General features: G+C 49.8%; 1 long non-coding RNA gene across 3 annotated transcripts; it reads right to left on the bottom strand.

Moving 5' to 3' along the window:
• Positions 1–6,063: 6,063 nt before the first annotated feature.
• On the bottom strand, positions 6,064–20,271 carry LOC309852817. 3 transcript variants are annotated; one of them, XR_014305399.1, is made up of 8 exons: positions 19,321–20,271; positions 18,637–18,897; positions 14,573–15,374; positions 12,154–14,441; positions 11,710–12,115; positions 10,153–10,528; positions 9,635–9,913; positions 6,064–6,640 (listed from the first exon to the last, which is right to left on the bottom strand). It is a non-coding gene; the product is annotated as an uncharacterized lncRNA (long non-coding RNA). The 3 variants fall into 3 exon arrangements; XR_014305401.1 differs by lacking the exons at positions 14,573–15,374; positions 18,637–18,897; positions 19,321–20,271 and adding an exon at positions 7,030–7,150 and having other exon boundaries at positions 10,153–10,240; positions 11,710–11,745; positions 13,624–13,965; XR_014305400.1 differs by lacking the exons at positions 14,573–15,374; positions 18,637–18,897; positions 19,321–20,271 and having other exon boundaries at positions 11,710–11,745; positions 13,624–13,965.
• Positions 20,272–21,932: the final 1,661 nt, after the last annotated feature.

Genomic DNA, 21,932 nt, shown 5'->3' with positions numbered 1-21,932 from the left:
GCTGGGGACTCTCACAGGGCAGAGTCTGGGGCAGTTCGGCATGCCCGCGGATGCACAGGGCACCGTTGCTCAGTCCCGGCACCGGTCGCGGGACCGGGAGAGGGCACCTGCGCCCCGCGCGCTCCCAACCTGCACCCCGCACCGCAGAGGCTGGTGCTCGGCTCTCCGCCCCTCTGCCCCTCCGCCCCTCCGCCCCTCCGTCGGTCGTTCCACCGTGCGCGCCGCGTACACCCCGGCGTCCTGCGCGTCTGCGCCGGCGGCAGCCTGAGATCGCGCTCCCGGGCGGCGGGAACCCGGCCTGTCGCGTCCCGGGCGACAGGGACGGGGAGTGGCGTCCCGGGCAGGTGAGTAGCGGCCGCGAGCTCCCCGGCGTGGCCAGGTGCGCGGGCGTTCCCGGGTGGACGCCGCTCAGCCGGCCCTGGGGAGCGCTCCCCGCGCCCTGGGGTGCGCCCCGTAGACCCGCCTGCGCTGGACCCCCGCCTCCGCCTCGCCGAGGAAAGGGGGGGGGGGCGTTCCTGGGGTTCAGGTACTTTGGGTGTGGCATCTCAAGGGCGCCCTGAATATGCAAGGGGGTCTTTTCTCCTCAGAGCTTTCCCTTAGTGTAACCAGTTTAATACCAGTCTTAAGGGAGGGCGCGCCGGACATTTAGCGTTCCTGCGTAAATTTCATGTGTAACATTGTGTTGGATTACGGTGTGCACCTGTTGTTTTGATACATTTATATGTGGTAAAAACGATTGCTGCACCAACAGTGGTCCCGCCGTGTGATTATAAGTGTAATATTGTGTGTATTCATTCCGCCGTGCCTTGGGTCTCCGTGGTTTCTTTACTACTCATTACAGTTTTGTGCCCTGAAAAACGTTATCTAATCCCTGCATGCCCTGCTCATCACCCTTTACTCTGTCGTTTTACGGGTTTGACTTCTTCAGATTCCACATGTGAACGATAGCATACAGAACCTGTCTTTCCGTCTGACTTACCCGGCTTAGCTCAGTGCGCTCTGGGTCCGTCCATGTTGTTGTGAGTGGTGGGATATTTACCTTTAATATTACGTTGTGTATATGTATTACCTTTTCTTTTAAAGATTTTATTTTCAAGTAATCCCTACACCCAGCCTGGGACTGGAACCCATAACCCTGAGATCAGGAGTCGCATGCCGCAGGGACTGAGGCAGCCAGGCACCCCGGTACTGTATCTTTTTACCCATTCATCAGCTGGTGGACATCGCTGTTGTTTCTGTATCTTGGCTCTCGTGAATAATGCTTCGATAAGCATGGGTATGCAGAGATCTCGTTGAAATCCTGTTTTTGTTTCAATTAGGTATATTCCCAGACGTGGAATTATTGGTTCATTTCATAGTTCTATTTTAAATTTTTTGAACATGCTCCATATTGTTTTCCATAATGGTTGGACCAATTCTCATTCCCACTACAGGGAAAAAGGGTTTGGGTTTGAGCTTGGGTTTTTGGGTTTTTTTCACCACATCCTCGCCAGCATTGTTATCTCTTGTCTTTTGGATGCAAGTCAATTCTGACAGGAGGTGACATGTCGTTGTGGTTTGCATTGGCATTTCCCTGATGATGCGTGATGTTGAGCACGTTTTCATGTGTCTGTTGGCCATCTGGATGTCTTCTTTGGAAAAATGTCTGCTTACTTCTGGCCATATTTTAATTGGATTGTTTTTGTTGCTGTTGTTGTTGTTACTAAGTTGTCTGAGTTCTTTATGTATTTTGGGTATTAACCCCTTATCTGGTATTTCTGTTTCTGTCCACCTTTGTAAGTTGGTGCTTTTCCGTTGTGATTTGCTGAGTCTGTGCATTTTTCCATGTTTCATGTCTGCTCTAGATTTTTGCTTTGTGATTACTGTGAGGTTTACATCAAACATCTCCTAGATAACACAGTTCTCTTTCTGCTGATAGTTTATCTTCATTTGCCTGTTCAAAGTCTCATCCTTTTCCTCCTTCCCTTGTACATTTTTGATACCACAAATGATTTCTTTTTATGCCGTGATTTCATTACTGAATTGGTGACTTTTAAAAAAAGATTTTATTTATTTGACAGAGAGAGAGAGATCACAAGTAGGCAGAGCAGGATTCAGACAGAGAGGGGGAAGCAGGCTCCTCGCTGGGTGGAGAGTCTGATATAGGGCTCCATCCCAGAACCCCGAGATCATGACCTGAGCCTAAGACAGAGGCTTAACCCACTGAGCCACCCAGGCACCCCCGAATTGGTGATTTTTAATGCTCTTTTTTCTTTAACCTTCATGCTGTATTTAAGTGTTTAATATACTATTTTAAAAATGTTACGTTTTTCTAATGCTATCACCTTAATCAGAATTTTGTGTATTTTTGTCCGTTTCAGTTTGAAGAACTGCCTTCAACATTGCTTGAAAGGCAGGTGTAGTGGGGGTGAGCTCCCTGAACTTTTGTTTGTCTGAGAAAGTCTTTACTCTCGTTTGTATCTGAAGTTTACTTGGCTGGCAATTTTTGTCTTTCAGTATTTTGAATATGTCTTTCCACTGTCCCCTGACCTGTAGAATTTCTGTGAGAAATCTGCTTATAGCCTCAGGGAAGTTCCTTTACAGGTCTCTGCCTTTTGCCCCTGGCTGCCTTTACCTTTCTTTCTTTATCACAGTCTTTTGACAGCATCATTGTAATGTGTCTTGGAGAAGGTCTTTTCTCTTGAGATAATAAGGTGATCTGTTAGCTTTGAGGATTTACTTATTCCTGTCGGAGAGAGAGCCTGAGCACAAGCAGGGGGGAGCTGCAGGCAGAGGGGAAGCAGGCTCTGTGCTGAGTAGGGAGCTGGATTCGGGACTCGATCCCAGGATCCTGGGATCATGATCTGAGCCAAAGGCTGATGCTTAACCCCAGGTGTCCCTGCTTTGTGGACTTTTATGTCTACTTCCTTCACCAGGTTTGGGGAATTCTTAGCTTTTGTTCCTTTAAATACTGTCTCCTCTCGCCCTCTCTTCTCCTTCTGGTATACCCTTTAATCTTGGTACTGTTTCCTGTAATGGAGTCTGTTGGTTCTTGTAGGGGTTTTGTTTTGTTTTGTTTTTAAGATTTTATTTTTTTGGGGGGATGCCTGGGTGTCTTAGTTGGTTAAACATTGGCCTTCAGCTCAGGTCATGATCCCAGGGTCCTGGGATCGAGTCCCACATCGGGCTCCCTGCGTAGCCAGGAGTCTGCTTCTCCCTCTGCCTGCTATTCTCCCTGTTTGTATTCTCTCTCTTTCTGTCTCTGGCAAATAAATAAATAAAATCTTAAAAAAAAAGATTTTATTTTATGTTTTTAAGTAATCTCTAAACCCAATGTAGACCTTAAATCCAGAATCCTAAGATCAAGAGCCACACACTGCACCATCTGAGCTGGCCAGGCGCCCCTCCTGTACGGTTTATTTGCTTTAAAAATCTTAGTTCTTGGGGCGCCTGGGTCTCTCCTCCAAGTGATCTGCTCTATTTCCAGTGCTTCCTAATGTAGTGTCCATCTCATTTATTGAGTTTTTCAGCTCTAGAATTTCCGTTTGGCTCTTTTTTAGAATTTCAGTCTCTTTGGTAAGATACTCCTTCTGTTCATTAATTTTATTCCTGAGTTCATCGTACTGACTTCCTGAGTTTTCTTGTAGCTCACTGAATGTCTTCATCGCAGCTCTTTTGAATTCACTTTTTAAAAAGATTTTATTTTTAAGTAGGTTTTATGCCCAACGTGGGGCTTGAAATCACAACCCCAAGATCAAGAATTGCACACTCCACCCACTGAGCCAGCCATGTGCTCAGTTTTGTTTTGTTTTGTTTTTAAGAGAGCACAGAGAGCGGGGCTGCAGCGTGGGGAGTAAAGGGCCAGGGGGAAAAGGAGGGAGAATCCTAACCAGGCTCCACGCCTAGCACAGAGCCAGATGCAGGGCTTAGTCTCAAGACCCTGACATTGACATGAGCTGAAAGCAAGAGTTAGTCAGACACTTGACGGCCTGTGCCGCCCAGGTGCCCCACCACAGCTCTTTTGAATTCTTTCTCAGATCTCAGTATTGTCTTTGGATTCGTTGGTTATTGGGAAATTGTCATTTGCTTTTCGTGATGCTGTGCTGCCGTGATTTTTCCGTGTTTGTTGAGAAGGCTCTCTGCACCTTCTCTGATTCTCAGGGTTCAACCCGCTGGTCGGTAGCATCCTTTCTTCTGTTTCCCAGAAGGTGGCGCCAGGGCACCCATCTCGGCAGCACTGCCTCCCAACCGAGACTGGGAGCCTGTGAAGAAGCAGGCTAGGTATTATAGAGGGCACGGATTGCATGGAGCACTGGGTGTGGTGAAAAAATAATGAATACTGTTTTTCTGAAAATAAATAAATTAATTTAATTTTAAAAAAAAGAAGCAGGTTGTGGGGGGAGGTAGGGTGGCTGAGGGGGGTGTGTGTGCTTAGCACTGCTGTTCCGGGTATGTCCCAGCTGTAGGGGGGTCCTCGAAGCGGGGATCCCGGAGCTCCTTCTGGGCAGGCAGGAGGAGCCTGGAGGAGAGACCTCCTCCGAAATGGGGGTGTTGCTGAGGAGCGGCAGCCAGGCTGCAGACTGTCACCCCGCCCTTTGCTGCCCCCCTCTTCCAGTGCAGCCACCCACCTTCCGTGTGCACGGGGATGGGTCTCTGGCATCCCAGTGAGCTGTGCAGAGGCGCTTTCGTTCACGTAAGGACGTGGATTTGTGCTCGGAAGGGAGCGAGAAGCGGACTGACTGCTGTCACCAGGATGCTAACATCCCTCTGGTTGTAAAGTCTCGAGCGGGTTCATAGAAGTGGATGTCCTCATGCTGCGGGAGGTGGGATGTCCCTCGCCCAGAAAGCAGGGACGCTGTGCTGGGAACCTTGGCATCTGTGGACAGGGGTCCTGGTGCACAGTAGGGCCTCAGCAAATGCACAGTGGCTGACTGAGAGGATGCCCAGTGGGAGCGCCCCTCAGAGATTTTTCCATGGATGTGAAAAGATGCCAGGTCCCCAGAACTCACCATCTTCCTCCGCGAAGTGAGCACCACTTCTAACACCATCCCATAGTCACCCACGCCGACCTGAGGGGAGAAGGGCTGCCTCAGAGATGGGGATAACCCTGTCCTTGCAGAGAAATGCGTGTGTCAGCTTTAGCTCTGGCGGGGAAAGGCTTTTGAAGCCATCTTTTCCATTGTCTCTTTTCATTCCCCGATACTCCAAACAGGACAGGGCTCACTGCTTGGTGACCTAAAACCACAGAATCCCAGTGGGTATTCCAAGAAAGGGAGGACTTGCACTCCTCCCCTGTCCCACCTGCGGGGGTCCGTCAGCTCAGGCCGCCCTAACGGAGGACCACAGACCGGGTGGCCCGACCAGCACATGTTTACTTCCCACTGTTCTGGAGGCTGGAAGTCCCAGACCAGGGTGCTAACACAGGATTCTTAGTGAGCGCCTTCTTCCCAGTTTATAGATGGCTGCCTTTGCCCTTTATGCTCACATGGTGAAGAGAGATCATCTTTCTTATAAAAAGAGACTCTTATAAGAAGAGACTAATCCCATTCATGAAGACCGCATCCTTATGACCTTATTACCTCTCAAAGGCCCCACCTCCCAGCACCATCACATTGGGGGGTTAAGGTTTCCACCTGCAAACTTGCGGGAACACACACACACAGTCCTAGAAGGAGGAGACTTCAACTCAAGTATTCTTACTCTTTGCCTCCCACGCATGCGCACACTTTCTTGCTAAAATAAATAAATAAAAATAAAATCTTTAGAGAAAAAAAGATTAAGATGTAAATGTAGTCTGAAACTATAATAGTTACATAAGAAAATGTAGGAAAAAGATCTTTGTGACCTTGAGTTAAGCAAAGATTCCTTAGGACACAAAAACTCGAACCACAGAGGACAGAATAATTCATAATTGGTGAGATTAATCAAAAACTTAAAACTTCTCTTTAAGAGAGGTTTAAAAATGAAAAGACAAGTCACAAACTATAAGAAAAAATACGGGTAGAGTAGGTGTTTGTTAACAGACTTGTGGCCCGAGTATGTATATATTCTTGCAATTCAGTATTAAGAGGACAAAAAATCCAATTAAAAATGGGCAAATATTTAATCAGATACTTTATTGGGAATTAAAATAAAGGTCGTGTAGTGACAGATGGTGACTGTGCTTACCACGGTGAGCATCAAGGAGTGTATAGAATCGTTGAATCAGTGTGTTGTGTGCCCGAAGCTAGTATAGCATTATATGTTGATTGTATTTTAATAAACATCTTTAGAAAGGTCAGTAGTACATGAGCAGACACTCAGTATCATTCGCTATCAGGAAAATGCGAAAGAAGGACACAGCAAATAGCTAGAGTAATGATCCCAGAAAAAGGTTCGTCTGTGTATGGACATTCGGGGTGGGACTCAAGTGGCATGTCCTGTTGGTGCAACAACAGGAGTGCTGGAGTGTTCAGCGTCGCATGAAGTAATCATTTGTGGGATGAATTCTTAGGTGCTGTCCTGTTCTCTGTCCCAGGTGAGGAGTACAGAAGAGGAGACCGACATGTAGTCCCGGAGTGGCTCTCAGCAGAGGTGAGAATGCGCATTCTACTGGAAATTGTTCACGGTCAGTGGGTCCAACTTCATCAACACCCATCATTCCCCTCAACAGCTGTGGGGTCTGAAGGTGGAGAAGGACAGAGAGAGGTCAGGGGAGGGAGGAAGAAGAAGATATGATTTCTCCTGGCCTCCAAACACAGGTTCTCCACCAGGGGAACTGTATCCCACACACTTCCTCTGAATCTGGGGATGCGTGAGAGGGCATGGGAGTGTCCGTTGGCTTGTCAGCACAGTGAGTGGGGCTTCAGCTGCTTGAACGAGAGATGCAAGAGATGCTGAATGTTCTTGCAATGAACCAGACAGTCCTATGTGGTAGGAAATATCCCACCAGAAATGCCAGTCATGCCACTGTTGAGGAACATAGGAGGTCCCCACAAGGAAAGTTTGGTGTTGACATGCCCCCCCATCACTAGGACAGCCCATGAGAAAGAGGGGTGCTCAGTTGTTTACTTGGGTCTGCGCAGAGGCTCCTTGTGGAAGCCAGGCTTCAGCCAGGACGTAACAATCACAAAGGGGGCCGCCAGACCCAGTCGGAGGAGGTTAATCTTGGTGTGATTTCCTGGTGCCATATCTGAGGAAATGGAAAGAGACAAGCGCTCACCCCTGACCGCAGAGCACCCTCCCTCCCTCCTACTCTGACTGTCATGTTCAGAGCCCGCTTGTGCCTGCTGGTCAGTGAGCTGCCATCCGGAGTCATCAGGGAACAGAAACAGAAGCACCAGGACACAGAATGCATTATATACCATGGCCTCTAGGACAATACTTTCTTAAAATTCATAATCAATTAAAAATATGTAAAATGTACATTGGCGAGGGCCAAAGAAGAGGTCTGCTCTGCGTGTGCTGCATCATGACAGGGAACAAATAATGCAAGGAGGAGAATGGATGGTGAAAGGGGAAATCCTCAAACCCCCAAAGGCAGAGAGTGCTACTAGTCACAGGTTGGGTCATGTGGGGGAGAAAGTCACTGTCCTGCCTCCCACTCTGTGCGCAAGGGTCCCTTCCAATGTGTCTCAGCTCGTGCTGGCTCCCAGGGCCTCTGTTCTCCCAGCGTGGTGCTGAGAACAATAGACTGAAGAGACAGTGCTCTTGTGTGTGTCCTCTCTGATGATGGAGGCCCTGGTCCCTAAGCAAGACGGAGTCCCTGACTAAGGATTTCCCCAGATCGAGATGACAGAGGTCTTGGCTTCTGGTTTCTGGTTGAGCATGGAAGTCGTCACTCCACGGTAACAGAGTAAAAAGCAGAACAGACTGAGAAGTCTCTAACTCTTGTTAGATCTGAAATGGCAATGAGGTCACAGAGCAGCCCTCTGCGGGGCTCTCAGAAGCCAACCTGGGAGTCCAGAGAATCACAGTTTGCCGAGCAAGATCCCACAAGCCGAAACCTCCGTGGGAACCCGTGCCAGGTAGGGATACTTGGCTTGGACAAGTTTGTAAGTTAGGAACTCCGGGGAGCTGGTCACAGGGGCTCGGGCATTGGGGTCTGGGAGTTTCACCTCCTGGAGCTCTGTCAGGTTCTTCTGGTGAAGAGCCAAGAAAAATCCCCCTCTGCTTCTGGCGGGGAGAGGGGAAAATCTACTTGGAAATAAAGCAGAGTTCTACTACACGTAATATTACACAGAAAAGAAAGAAATACTGAGCCTCGCCTCCTGGGGTTTGATCAGAGCCTAAGTGACCTGGAAGGAGAGAAACACCCAACCCTAGCCAGCTCTGGCCACCGTGTCCCACCACAGCAGGGGGACTGAGAAGCCCTGTGAGGGTCACAGCCCAGGGACACAGGTTCCTGCAAGCCAGAGCCATGATCCCAGGACCCTAGAAGGCTCCCAGCCCCTCAGCACCAGGTCACTAAAGGCCAGTTTCCAGCAGTTCCTTTGCCTGGCGCATTGTGGCTGGCCATCAGGAGCGAAGGACAGGGTGTACCAAAAGCCAAACAAGCGGTTGGAAGAGACACAGCAGCAGCAGAACCAGATGCAGATCCGGCGGAAATGTTGGAAGGATCATCTCAGGAGCTTAAAACCACCCTGATTCACATGCTGGGGCTGCCCCAGGTAAAGCAGACAGCAGGCAGGAACAGATGGGCGGTGTAAGCAAGCAGGTGGAAATCCCGAGAAAGACTCCAAAAGAAGCTCTGGAGACCAGAAACACTGTGACAGAAACGAAGAATGCCTCGATGGGCATGGCTGAGGGAGGAAATCGGTGCCTGAGGAGTCGCCAGCAGAAGCCTCCGAACCCAGGAAGCAAGCAGAAACCAGCTGGGAAGAACCCAGAATGGAGGGTCCAAGGGCTGTGGACGATGGTGTGACCCGCACGTCATAGGTACCAACATGAGCAGAGAGGGAGAAACACAAGAGATAAGAGAAATGACAGCTGAATTTTCTCCAAATTAATGTCAGACACAAAACCGCAATCCAAGAAACTGAGAGAACAGCAAGGAGGATAAACATCGGAAATAAAGCCCGAGAAACTACCTCTGTGCATACCCTTTCAAGGTAGAAAGTCAGAGGGAATCCTGAAGGAAGCGAGAAGAGAGGGCTCGGCTGTACAGGAGCGACAGTGAGGCTTGCATCCGACTCCCTGGGAACCACCTGGGAAGACAGTGCTGTGAGATGTCAGCGTGTTGAGAGAAATAAAATGCTGATCTAACATCCTGGACCCTGAGACATTGTCCTTCAAAGTGAAGCAGTAAAGCCATCCTTAGACCGACAGAAACTGAGGGAATTTGTTGCTGGTACACCTGCCTCGCACGGAGTGTTACCAGAAGTTCTTCAGTGAAGGGAAGGTGATGTGAATCAGAAGCTTGGGTCTGCGTGGAGAAGGGCAAGGCATCAGAGGAGGAATAAGGGAAGGTAAAAGTGAGAAGTTTCATTTTTTCCTGTTCTTCAGTGATCCAGCAAGTAACCGGAAAGTCCAGAGCAACATTGTATCCGACTGTGTCTGCTTCTGTCTGCGCCTGTGTTTGCGTAAGGGAAGTGACCATGGCAAGGATACAGGGCACAACAGTGAGGGGTTAGGGTTATTTAATTATAAATTCGTCCTCCCTTTACCTCTCACCTACAGTTTTAAGCTGTTGCTGGGCTGTGAGGCCCAGAAAGGAGCCTCGGCTTGATAGTAGACAGTAGCTGCCACCGTCCCTGGCTCTCACAGTCCCGAGGGCGAGGTGAGCCATGTTCCCGATGGTCTTCAGACATCAGCAGGCTCAGGAGCACCTGGCTTCAGCAGAGCAAACGTGACAGATGCCATCATGAGGTCTGTCTCCTGGCACTGAAGAGTCACGTTCTCTCCTGGTGTCACCATCAGCCTCTCTGAGTCAGGAAGGAAGGTTTAGGTAAACTTCCTGGAAGAGAAAGAGGGTCAGAAGTGACGGGGAGAAGCAGAGGGTCCCCGTCATCCCTGGTGTCCTCAAAGGTGTTTCCTCAGGGCGTGTGAGCCAAGAATTCCAGATGCACCTTTGCCCAACTGGAAGCAAAGCCTTGTCGAGGAATCAGGACCTCCCGTTCGCTAATCCCTGATCAAACCAGTGTCCTCAGACCGTTCCTGCCGACCTCGAGCCCTGCCGTGGGAGAGACCACTTACTGTCCTCTCCTCTGAGTCCCTCTTCATCCTCTGATGTGGGAGGGCTGGATGGGTCAGACCAGATCTTTCTGGGATGCTTCCTTCCCACCTGGAACCACGAGAAGGACGTCTGTGGCTGGGGAGCACTGGCGCGGGACCTCTCTCTGGCAGTATTTGCAGGTGTATTTCCCCGAGTCTGGCTGACTCAGGTTAACGAGGGGGACTTCAGCCATCCTTCCTGAATGGCCCACGGACATCATGGACTCAGAGGGCAGCGGGATTCTCCCTTGCTGAGAGTGGATTCTGCATTCCTGATAGCAGTCCAGCATCATAGGGTCATCCTCGGCAGGTGCCAGAAAGCTGGGCCAGGTGCTGAGGAAGGGCTTGGGGAGCGTCCCTGGAAAAAAGCAGATTCTGGGGCTGGATCTGATGAGTTCGCCGGTTCTCAGCGAGCTCTTTCATGAGATGTCACCTTGCACCTGTCCAAATGGCGCTCACCCAGAAAACAAGATGGCAGGTGTCGGCGAGGATGAGGAGAACAGGGAACCCTGCGCGCTGCTGCTGGGAGGGTAAGGAGTGGCAGCCGCTGCAGAGAACAGTCGGGAGGTCCTGAGTAGATCTGCCCTAGATCCAGCGGCCCCACTACTGGGAATACAGCTGAATGAATTGGAAACACATCTGCGCCCCCGTGTTCTCTGCAGCATTATTTACAACAGCCAAAACATGACCACTGATGAGCAAATGGGTAAAGAAAATTTGGTGTGGGTAATTGTGTAATGGAATATTACACGTAATATTACACAGAAAAGAAGGAAATATTGCCACTTGTGTCATCGTGGATGGGTCTGGAAGTATTACACTACGATAATTGGACGTGGGAACGTAAATACTGTATTTACTGTATTTATTATGACATCACTTACGTGTGGAGTGTCAAAGAAAGGAAGAAAAGAAGGAAAGAAATCGGAGATACAGAAAACAGATAGATGGTTGCCCGAGTGAAACGGGCGAAGGGGGCCAAAAGCTCCGAATCTCCAGTTACAAAGCTAGTCCTGGGGCTCTAGCGAGCAGCACAGGGACTGTAGTGACCAGCCGTGTAGGGCTTACTTGAAAGCAGCTGAGAGAGTAGAGCTTATGAGTTCTCATAACCAGAAAAAGCAACCAAAAAATTGTTAACTGTGTGGTGTGGATGTTAACTACATTTATTGTGGTGGTCATTTCCCAATATATACAAATTTTGGCTCCTGTTGTACACCTGAAACTAATATGATGTCATATGACGTTTGTATCTTTTAAAAATGGGGCGCCTGGGTGGCTCAGTGAGTTAAGTTTCTGTCTTCAGCTCAGGTCATGATCCCAGGGTCCTGGGATCAAGTCCTGCATTGGGCTCTCTGCTCAGCAGGGAGCCTGTTCCCCCTCTGCCTCTCCCCCTGTTTCTGTGCTCTCCCTCAAATAAATAAATAAAATTAAAAAAAAAAAAAAAGAGGAAGGAGAATCCTCTGCCCCTTGACAAGAGCTAGAGAAGAAGCCTCAGGGCTGTAAACAATGGTGAGGAGGGTATCCACAAGAAACACTCACCGTCGGTCCCCCTGCTTCCTCGGCCAGCACACAGCCCTGCAAGAGAACCGTCCATGAGCCATGTGCGCCCGCCTAGAGCCCATCCCGTGGGGCCTCCCGGGGGCTGCCGCTGAGAAGGGACCCTGGAGGTCAGGCCTCTGGGGCTTCTCATTTCCCCACACTGGCCTGTGGCTCCAGCTTTGCTCTCGGCTCCTTCCTCGCTTCTCCCAGAAGGTCTCCTGTGCAGCTCACTCCTCCCACGGCCCCAGGACCTGTCCTGGTTCCCCAGATGTCCACAAGCCCTTCTTCCATGCACATCCTCTATCAAAGGACCCTTATTCCTAGCGTTTGCTGCTAGAGTCAATTTCCTTGACTCCCCATCCCCCAGGGAAGAAGGCAGGATCGTGCAGGAGACTGTCGAACCAGCCTAACTCCTGCTGATGTGCAGGAGACTGTCGAACCAGCCTAACTCCTGCTGATATGCAGAGCCTCGGTGGGCCTGGAAGCCCCCAGACAGTCTGCTCTGCAATGCAAGTGTCCCCCATAATGAAGGCAGAAGCGAGTGGGTCATAAAATCTTCGAGTTTGTAAAAGTCTGCACCTCATGCCACAGGAGACAGAAGATATCACTCTGTGTGAGCAGCTGGAGGGCTGGGACCCTGTGTTCTTCCCCTCAGCATGCCCAGTGTCCACACAGGCCCTGGCCCATAGTAGGACCCCCGTGAGCACACACTGACCGGCTGGCGAGGTGCCCGGGTAAGCACAGCTCAGACTTTATGAAGATGGTAGAAGACGCAAAGTCATAGGGCTGTTTCAGTCCTGTCCTAATCCTCAGCAGAAAATGCCAGAACTTTCCAGATAGACGCTGGCTCCATTTTGAATCCGAGTGATGCTGGGTCCTCGACTCAGTCATAATCGTCTTAGAGGTGACAGCTGTCTGTTCATCTCACTGTGTTCTTGGCACCATCTAGAAGTCTCCACCCAGTAGATGGTCTGTTCATTCAGACAGTGCAAACTTATAACAACTGCCCTTGTTCCTCCCTCCCGGTGCCAGGGTGACATCGTCATCACCCACCTCCACGTGGCGGGAAGGTGCAGCATGTCCTCTCGGGGGAAGGAGCTAGTGAGGACAACCGCAGCCTTTTGTGCTGGAACGTTTCTGAGCCCATCTTTTCTGTTATGTATTTTCATCCCTTATTTCTCCAAGCAGGACAGAGCTCCCTGTGTAGCGCCCTAAAACAGGTCTCAGGAACAGACCGTGTTTCTCCCCTGTCCCACACAACACTGTCCCACACAACAGCTGTGTGTGGGGTATGCTCCAACACTGGCTACACGCGGGGCTCCCCGGGGGGGCTGTGGAAACTCCCAGAGCAGATGGTGACATCAGCAAGATGGTGGGCTGTGGGGGCCCCGACGCTCGGGTCCCCCACAAAAACAAGAACGGTTACAAAACACAGCTACAGACGACGGAAATAGCTCTGGGGAATCTCCGACTGCGGCGAAGAGGCAGCAGAACTGCTGAGAGCGCAACAGGCAGGTGTGGTCACGTGGAGAAGTGAGGGCAGCCTTCGACCTGCAGCCCTGTGTCCCCCAGTGCAGAGCAGCTGGGCCCCGGGGGGGACATCCCCTTGGAGGGGCTGCACTGCACGGGGGAACCCAGCAAGCCTCACCCCCATGAGCCCCACAGTATTCACCCGAGGCCAATCCCAGCTGACAGTCCACAGTCCCAGCCGCTGGGGCTCCCTGGGACTGGGGCTGTCCCTGTGGCAGGGACCTGCCCCAGGAGCCTCAGCTGCTGACGTGCCCTGTCCTCCCAGGACCTGTGCTGCTGCTGCGTCCCCCTCCCCGGCTGGAAGCCCCGAGACCCAGTCCGATGAGAGACCTGCTATCACCCACACCTCCGACACCCCACAGCTGCCTTCAGGGGAGAGCCCACCTGCGCCAGCCCAGAGGGGCCGGGAGAGGTGTCCCGGCACAGCCCCGCTGGAAGAAGCCTGAGGAAGCAAGCAACACCATCAGGGAATGTGGCAACTTTCCAGGGATGGACTCCAAGGAAACGGAGAACTCGAAGTTCCTGGAGAAGGAATGTAAAGTGATGACATCTCAGGGAGCTCCCAGCTCCCAAGAGCACACATGCCGGCAAGTCTGTGAGTTCCGGCAAGCAGGCGTGGGGAAGACACATTCGGCACGAAGCAGGACCCCCAACCGACAGCCCGGCCTCTGTGTGCCAGAGCCCTGGGGTTTGGGCCCCTGTCCCTCCTGCCCAGTGCCTGCAGACAGGTGGCTATAGCTGTGTGAGGGTGGAGGGCTCGCAGTATGGATGGAGCAAAGGGAGCGGACAGGGCAGTGGACACCAGAGTGGCGGCCGAGAGATATGGAGGATCAGGGCAGAGGACAGATTGAGGACCGAGGGTCCAGTTTGTCTCGGTTAAGGAAGGAGTCTCAGCATCATGAAGCGCGTCCTGAGTGATTCCCACTGGAACTCGGTGCCCTTGACCTGCCGTCTCCCGGCTGAGCACCACGCAGCGTTCGGAAACCTCCAGACCTCTTCAGTTCCTGCCTGCTCAACACCCTCGCGCACCCCTGTAGACACGGCTGAGGGGCACCGGGACCCTCCACTGCCTCCCGAGTTGGGTGTCCCTCTGAGGCTTGAGGGCTTCAGCCAGCATTGCTGGAAGAACATGTTGGTTGGACACGCTCTGGAACACCTGGCTTCTTGTCTGACTGGCGTCTCGTGTCAGCTCTGCACGTCACCTACACAGTGATGAGAGGAGACACTCTCAGAACTCTTACCTCACGAGGGGCGGGTGCCTGGGAGCCGGATGACAGGGCACACGTTCTGTCAAGGACAGAGGAGAGCAAAGGGACATGCTTGCTTCACTCACCGATGATGGACAGCTCTCTGTGGGGGATTTCCAGCAGAAATAGCGCCTGAGCCAGGGAGGGGGATGGCAGGATTCCTTCCGCCATGGGAGTAACAGTAATCTTCCTGTGCGTGCACAGCCTCTAGTCACTGCGGTGGGCCTGCAGACGGTCGTCGTTGCCCTCACTGTGTGGATAAGGAAACCAAGCCCCAGCACCACGGATGTATTTCAGAGTCACTCGACCAGCATGTGCAGGCGTGGAGGCTGCAAAGTGCACACCTGATTCCTCCTCTCCTGGAAACACAGGTGGGCGGCTTCAGTGTGGACCCCGCTCACCTTCCCAAGACGGGGCTCTTCGATCTAGTCTGGAGTATCGGGATCAGAGGAACGTGGTGAAGACAGAGCTGGGCCATGGTGACCACTGCCTGGTGATCACACCCACCCGCCTTGGGGACACCAGGCTTCTGTGGTGCCTACGGACAGACTCGAGAGGCCAGACGTCCTGAGAGCCTCCCTACGCTTGTGTGACCCACTCCTGTGTCACCTCCGCAGATGAGCCACTGCCCGTCTGTACACTCCGTCTGAGGACATTTGCACTCTGAAGACCCCATACACGCATTCCTCTTAATGTCCCACTGTGGCTGGCCAGAGACAGCAGGGACTCTGGAGCCAGACAGGCCTGGGTCTGAATGCTGACTGCTGCTCCTTCTCTGTGTGACCGTGAGCAGGAGCCCTCGGCTCTCAGGCTGCAGGCCCTCGTTATCCCTGCGGGTCTCAGTCCCTTCCCGAGGATACTTGACATGGAGGATCCATGTGGTGTTTCCTGCAGCACAAGAGAAGAGCCATGGGTGCTCTGTGGGATGATTTGAGGGGATGCAGTGACCTCGCATTCTGTGGTATTGATCACACATCAGAAAGGCACTTCGGTAACTTCCAGTCACGTTAAGGGGTGGGCACCTCCGTGTCTTGCTAATCACCCTTCTGACAAGAGGCGAGCCACCCTGAGCTCCGAAACCTGACCAGCAACTGCAGGCTCCCCACTGAGCAGAGAGCCCGATGCGGGGCTTGATCCCAGGACCCTGAGATCACAACCTGAGCTGAAGGCAGAGGCTTTAACCCACTGAGCCACCCAGGTGCCCCAAGATTTTATTTTTAAGTAATCTCTACACCCAATATAGGACCTGAACTCAACCCTGAGATCAAGAATCACATGCTCTCCTTATGCTAAGTGAAGTAAGTCAGAGAAAGACAAATACCAGATAATATTACTCTGATGTGGAATTTAGGAAACAAAACAAATGAACATGCAGGGACTAGGGGAAAAAGGAGAGGGAAGCCATAATAAACTCAAAGAGAATGAACTGAAGGTTGATGGAGGGAAGTGGGGGATGGGCTAGATAGGTGGTGGGTGTTAGAGAGGGCACCTGCTGTGATGAGCCCTGGGTGTTGTATGTAAGTGATGAATCACTAAATTCTACTCCTGAAGCCAATATTACACTGTATGTTAACTAAATAGGGTTCAAATAAAAATTTGGGGGAAAAAAAAAAAAAGAATCCCATGCTTTACCAACTGAGCTAGCCAGGCACCTCGCCATTCTCTAATTCTAATTTTTTTCGAATATTTTTATTATGGTAAAGTGCACATAATATTTAGTACCTTGACCATTTTGAAGTGTACAATTTATTGATACTAAGTATGTTCACACTGCTGTGCAATCACCACCACCATCTACTTCCAGAGCTCTCTTCTTGCACAACTGAAACTCTTGTCTCCATTAAACAGGTCCCAATTAAAAAAAAAAAATTCTTTACTGTTGATATTAGAGAGTTCTTGATTTATTCTAGATAAAAGGCCTTTGTCAAATACAGGATTTGCAAATTTTTTCTCCCAGACTATAGCTTGTCTTCCGATCCCCTTCTGAGTTGTGCAGAGTGGTGACTCAATTTTGATTCAATGTACCTTACTGTATTTTTCTTTTTTTTTTTTAAGATTTTTTATTTATTTATTTGACAGAGAGAAATCACAAGTAGATGGAGAGGCAGGCAGAGAGAGAGAGAGAGGGAAGCAGGCTCCCTGCTGAGCAGAGAGCCCGATGCGGGACTCGATCCCAGGACCCTGAGATCATGACCTGAGCCGAAGGCAGCGGCTTAACCACTGAGCCACCCAGGCACCCACTGTATTTTTCTTTTATGGGTCATGATTTGGGGTCGTGTCTGTTAACTCTTCACCAAACCCTTGATCCAGATGATTTTCTGTCATGTTTTCTTTCAAACGTTTTCTAACATTTTAAATTCAAATCTTTGATACACTTTGATTTCATTTTTATAAGGCATGAAGTTTCAGCAAACCAGGAACATAGAAGGGAACTTTCTCAGATGTATGAAGGGCATCTGTGAAAAACCTAAAGTAATAGCATACTTAATGGTGAACAACTGAATGCTTTCACTGTAAGATCATGTAAAAAGCAAGGATAGTCATGCTCACTCATTTCCTCAACAGCATCCTAGATATTCTAACTAGAGAAATCAGCCCCCCCACGCCAAAGTATACAGATTAGAAGTAGAAGGAAAACTGTCTCTAGTCACAAAGAATATGATGGAGTATGTAAAAAACTTTAAGAAATGTATAAAAAGCTATATGAAATAATATATGAGCTTGGCAAGATAGCAGAATGTCTCAGTGACAAAATTTAAAAATTACTATTTATGTGCACATTGCAGGGAACCACTGCAGGTAATAAATCTGGAGGCAGTATCATTTAGAGCATGTCAATGAGCATGAAAACCTAAGGATGAAATTTAATTGACATATGCCAGACCTGTAGTGTGAAAAAGGCCAAACACTGATAGAGAAATTGGAGAAGTCTAAATAAAGATACAAACTTGTACTGGACCAGATACTCAGTATTAAGATGTCCCTTTTCTCCGAGTGATAGAGAGTATAAACACAAGCCCAACCAGGATCCCAGTAGCCTTTGGTAGAAATTGACAAGTTGATTCTAAAATGTACATGGAAATTTAAAAGATCTAGAATTGCCCGAGTAATTTAAAAACCTGATGACCCAATAGCCTCTGTTGTTTTTTCTTCAGCCTCTGTTTTCAAGACTTTAAAAAAACTACAATAGTTAGAATGGCCAAAATTAGCAAGACAGGAAACATGTGTTGGAAGGGATGTGGAGAAAGGGGAAACCTCTTACACTGTTGGTGGGAATGCAAGTTGGTGCAGCCTCTTTGGAGAACAGTGTGGAGATTCCTCAAGAAATTAAAAATAGAGCTTCCCTATGACCCTGCCATTGCACTACTGGGTATTTACCCCAAAGATACAGATGTAGTGAAAAGAAGGGCCATTGCTACCCCAATGTTCATAGCAGCAATGGCCACGGTTGCCAAACTGTGGAAAGAACCAAGATGCCCTTCAACGGACGAATGGATAAGGAAGATGTGGTCCATATACACTATGGAGTATTATGCCTCCATCAGAAAGAATGAATGCCCAACTTTTGTAGCAACATGGACGGGACTGGAAGAGATTATGCTGAGTGAAATAAGTCAAGCAGAGAGAGCCAATTATCATATGGTTTCACTTATTTGTGGAGCATAACAAATAGCATGGAGGACATGGGGAGTTAGAGAGGAGAAGGGAGTTGGGGGAAATTGGAAGGGGAGGTGAACCATGAGAGACTATGGGCTCTGAAAAACAATCTGAGGGGTTTGAAGTGGTGGTGTGTGTGTGTTTGGGGGAACCAGGTGGTGGGTATTATTAGGGCACGGATTGCATGGAGCACTGGGTGTGGTGCAAAAATAATGAAAACTGTTAAGCTGAAAAAAAAAAAATCTGGTGCCTAGGTGGCTTAGTCCCTGAAGCTTCTGCCTTCGACTTAGGTCACAATCCTAGGATCCTGGGATCAAACCCCACATCACGCTGTCAGCTCAGGGAGGAGCCTGCTTCTCCCTGTGCCGCTGCCCGCTGCTCCCCGCTTGTGCCCTCCCTCTCTGTGTATCAGATAAATAAAAATCTTTGGAAAAGTAAATCTTTCTTAACATCACATAAAACCTTGCCCTTACCAAGATTTCAAGGGGCTTACTGGGGTCTGAGGCCAAGAAAGGAGCCTTTGGTAGTAGACACAGCTGTAGTTTCCAGTGTCATTGACTGTCACGTTCCTAAGGGAGAAGTCTCCTTTGTCTTTCAGGTCGCTGGTGCTATCCACGCTTTCTGGTACTTGTTTTCAGGAGAACAAACATTACATTTTCGAGCATATTGTCTGGCCCATGACACTGCACAGTCACGGTTCTTCCCGGGGTCTCATGCCTCCGAAGGGCCTGGAGAGAAGGTTTGCGCAAACTTCCTGTAAGGCAAGGTCACTTCCTGTAAGGAAAGGTTACTTCCGGTGGTGGAAGATTGCTTCCGGTAATGGAAGGTCACTTCCGGTAACAGTGTTAGAGGTATCCTCATTTCTCTCCTTCCCTTGAACTTCTGGGAGGGAGCTGTCACATCGGAGAAAAGATGGCTGACCCCTGATTACTCCCACCTGGGCGTGGATTCAATCTCCTTCTGGAAATTACTCCCACCTGGTGCAGTATTGACCTGCACCTCTGGACGGACCCTGGGCCCTGTGCAGACTCTGGATTATTCTGTTTTTCTATGCGGGGCAAGGAGGTTGAGAGCTCCTTATCTCCCAGTCTTCTGTTAGTTCTGCCTCGCTCTGTTCTCTGTGTCAAGGAAGCCTGTGTTGGAGGGCTGGAGTCATCCTAATGCACCCCCTCCTCACTTGTAGCCATCAGTACAGGGGTATGGCTGGAGAGCGTCTGAAAGGGGCCTTTTCCGTGGAATCTTCACAGGTGACTCCCTGGCATCACTCTGACTCAGATTAAAGAGGTAGATTTTAGCTGTAGATCCCCGTAGAACTGGGTAGCTGCATGGGATCCAAGAGCAGCTTTCCTTTCTGAAAACAAATTTTACCTTCCTGGTGAGAGCTGAGCACTCAGGAATCATGTTGCCCTTGGGAGATACCACCCACCAAGTCACTGAGAGAAGGCTTGGGAAGTGACCCTGGAAAGGAGTAGAGCACAGGTCAGATTACGCACACACCTTACTTTCCCCTTAAAGGAGAAGGGAAGGATGGGGGAATTTCGGATGAAAAAACAAGTAGCATCTAAATAAGAAAAAACACTCACCGTCTGTTGTACCCCTTTGGCCAGGACAAAGCCCTGTAAAGGAATCACCCATGGGATATAAGCTGTTATTGAGGGAGAAGATTCCTGGTCACTTTATGCCAGATGGCCTTGGCTAATGGCAGGAGGTGGCTAGAGTCAGACCCCATCACCAGTCTTCCCCACGGTTACTGCCTTCTCTCTCAGGTACAGCAATTTAGAACATGTAATGCAGGCTGTAGAATAAGTGGCTAGATTAGATGCAGTTTGGGGTAAAGGAGGGTGATACTATCATTGTGGAGTATCTGTGTGGGGAGGATACTTTGGCCTGAGTGCTAAAATTGCCTAGAAATTGACATCATGCCTGTACCTGAATATTATTGTAGTAAGGATATTATGTTAACAAGGAGGAGTAGGGGTTTAGTTATCCATGTGATTCCAAGAACAGAAATTTCCTTTATTTCTCCTGTATGGAGGAACAGTTTGAGATGTTTCAGGGAGAAAGTGGGAAGTTATTAGGACTTTTAGGTGCAAACACATGCATACCTCATGCAAATTTAATCTGTAGTCTGAGAGTGCTCGCTTCGGCAGCACATATAATCTGTAGTCTGAGAAAATGGAAGGTAGTGGACATGTGCTGAGGTATGTGAAGAAATGTTGCAAAGTTAGAGGAACCAGAAAATGGAAAAAGGACAACTACAGAGACAGCAGGGGCATGTGGAGACCCGAATCCACTTGGAAGCTGCACATGGGAAGCAGCATTGACCTACACCTCTGGACCTCTGGGCCCTGTGCATCAAAGCCCTGGGGGCCTGAACCTTTGTCCCTCCTGCCCAGTCCCTACAGAATGGGTGGAGCTCCCAGGACAGACCCTTCCCCACTGAGCAGGATATGTGCCCCTTCCGATACTGCTGAAAGTAGGTAGATGGTAGGCCTACATCAGACAACCTATTGCAAGTGCACAGAGCAAAGTGAGCAGAGTTCGCGATGAAGTAGGATTACCTGTGGGAGTGAGTGTGATTATTTTAGAGTCAAAGAATTTGAAGGTACTTTTAGTTGTTTATAGTTGTTGGGAAAATCAGAGCAAAGGGAGGAATTCGGGGGTGAGAACCCAGCTTAACCTGTAAATTAAACTTAGTTAAGAAAAATATCATCATGGGGTGCCTGGGTGGCTCAGTGGGTTAAAGCATCTGCCTTTGGCTTAGGTCATGATCTCAGGGTCCTGGGATCAAGCCCCTCATTGGGCTCTCTGCTCAGCGGGGAGCCTGCTTCCCACTCTCTCTCTGCCTGCCTCTCTATGTACTTGTGATCTCTCTCTCTCTCTCTGTGTCAAATAAATAAATAAAATCTTTTAAAAAAAAACTGTTAAAAAAAGGAAAATATCATCATAAAGCATCATGAAGTAATTTTAAGTGAATTCCTACCAGAATTCAATTCCCTCAATGTGCCATCTCCCAGCTAAGGACCATTCAGGGTTCTGAAACCTCCAGACCTCTTCAGTTCCTGCCTGCTCAACACCTGTCTTCACGCACTCCTGCACACACTGCTGAGGGGGCACCGGGACCCTCCACACCTCCCGAGTTGGGTGTCCCTCTGAGACTTGAGGGCTTCAGCCAGCATCGCTGGAAGAACATGTTGGTTGGTCACTCTCTTGACCACCTGGCTTCATGTCTGACTGGAATCTCGTGTCAGCTCTGCACGTCACCTACACAGTGATGGGAGGAGACACTCTCAGAAGTCTTACCTCACGAGGGGCGGGTGCCTGGGAGCCGGATGACAGGGCACACGTTCTGTCAAGGGCAGAGGAGAGCAAAGGGACGTGCTTGCTTCACTCACCGATGATGGACAGCTCTCTGTGGGGGATTTCCAGCAGAAATAGCGCCTGAGCCAGGGAGGGGGATGGCAGGATTCCTTCCGCCATGGGAGTAACAGTAATCTTCCTGTGCGTGCACAGCCTCTAGTCACTGCGGTGGGCCTGCAGACGGTCGTCATTGCCCTCACTGTGTGGATAAGGAAACCAAGCCCCAGCACCACGGATGTATTTCAGAGTCACTCGACCAGCATGTGCAGGCGTGGAGGCTCCGAAGACACACACCTGATTCTTCCTCTCCTGGAAACACAAATAGAAGCCTTAAAAAAAGAATACTTTTCATTTTCCCAAGGTGGAGTTCTGACGTAAAGAGCCCTATAGACTATCCTAGAGTCTAGGGTTCAGAGAAATGTGGTAAGA

The sequence above is a fragment of the Mustela nivalis genome (genome assembly GCF_964662115.1).
Source record: "Mustela nivalis genome assembly, chromosome: 18".
Taxonomy (NCBI): Eukaryota; Metazoa; Chordata; class Mammalia; order Carnivora; family Mustelidae; genus Mustela; species Mustela nivalis.
Note: the sequence above shows the minus strand (reverse complement) of the source record. Positions and strands in the feature narration are given on the sequence as shown.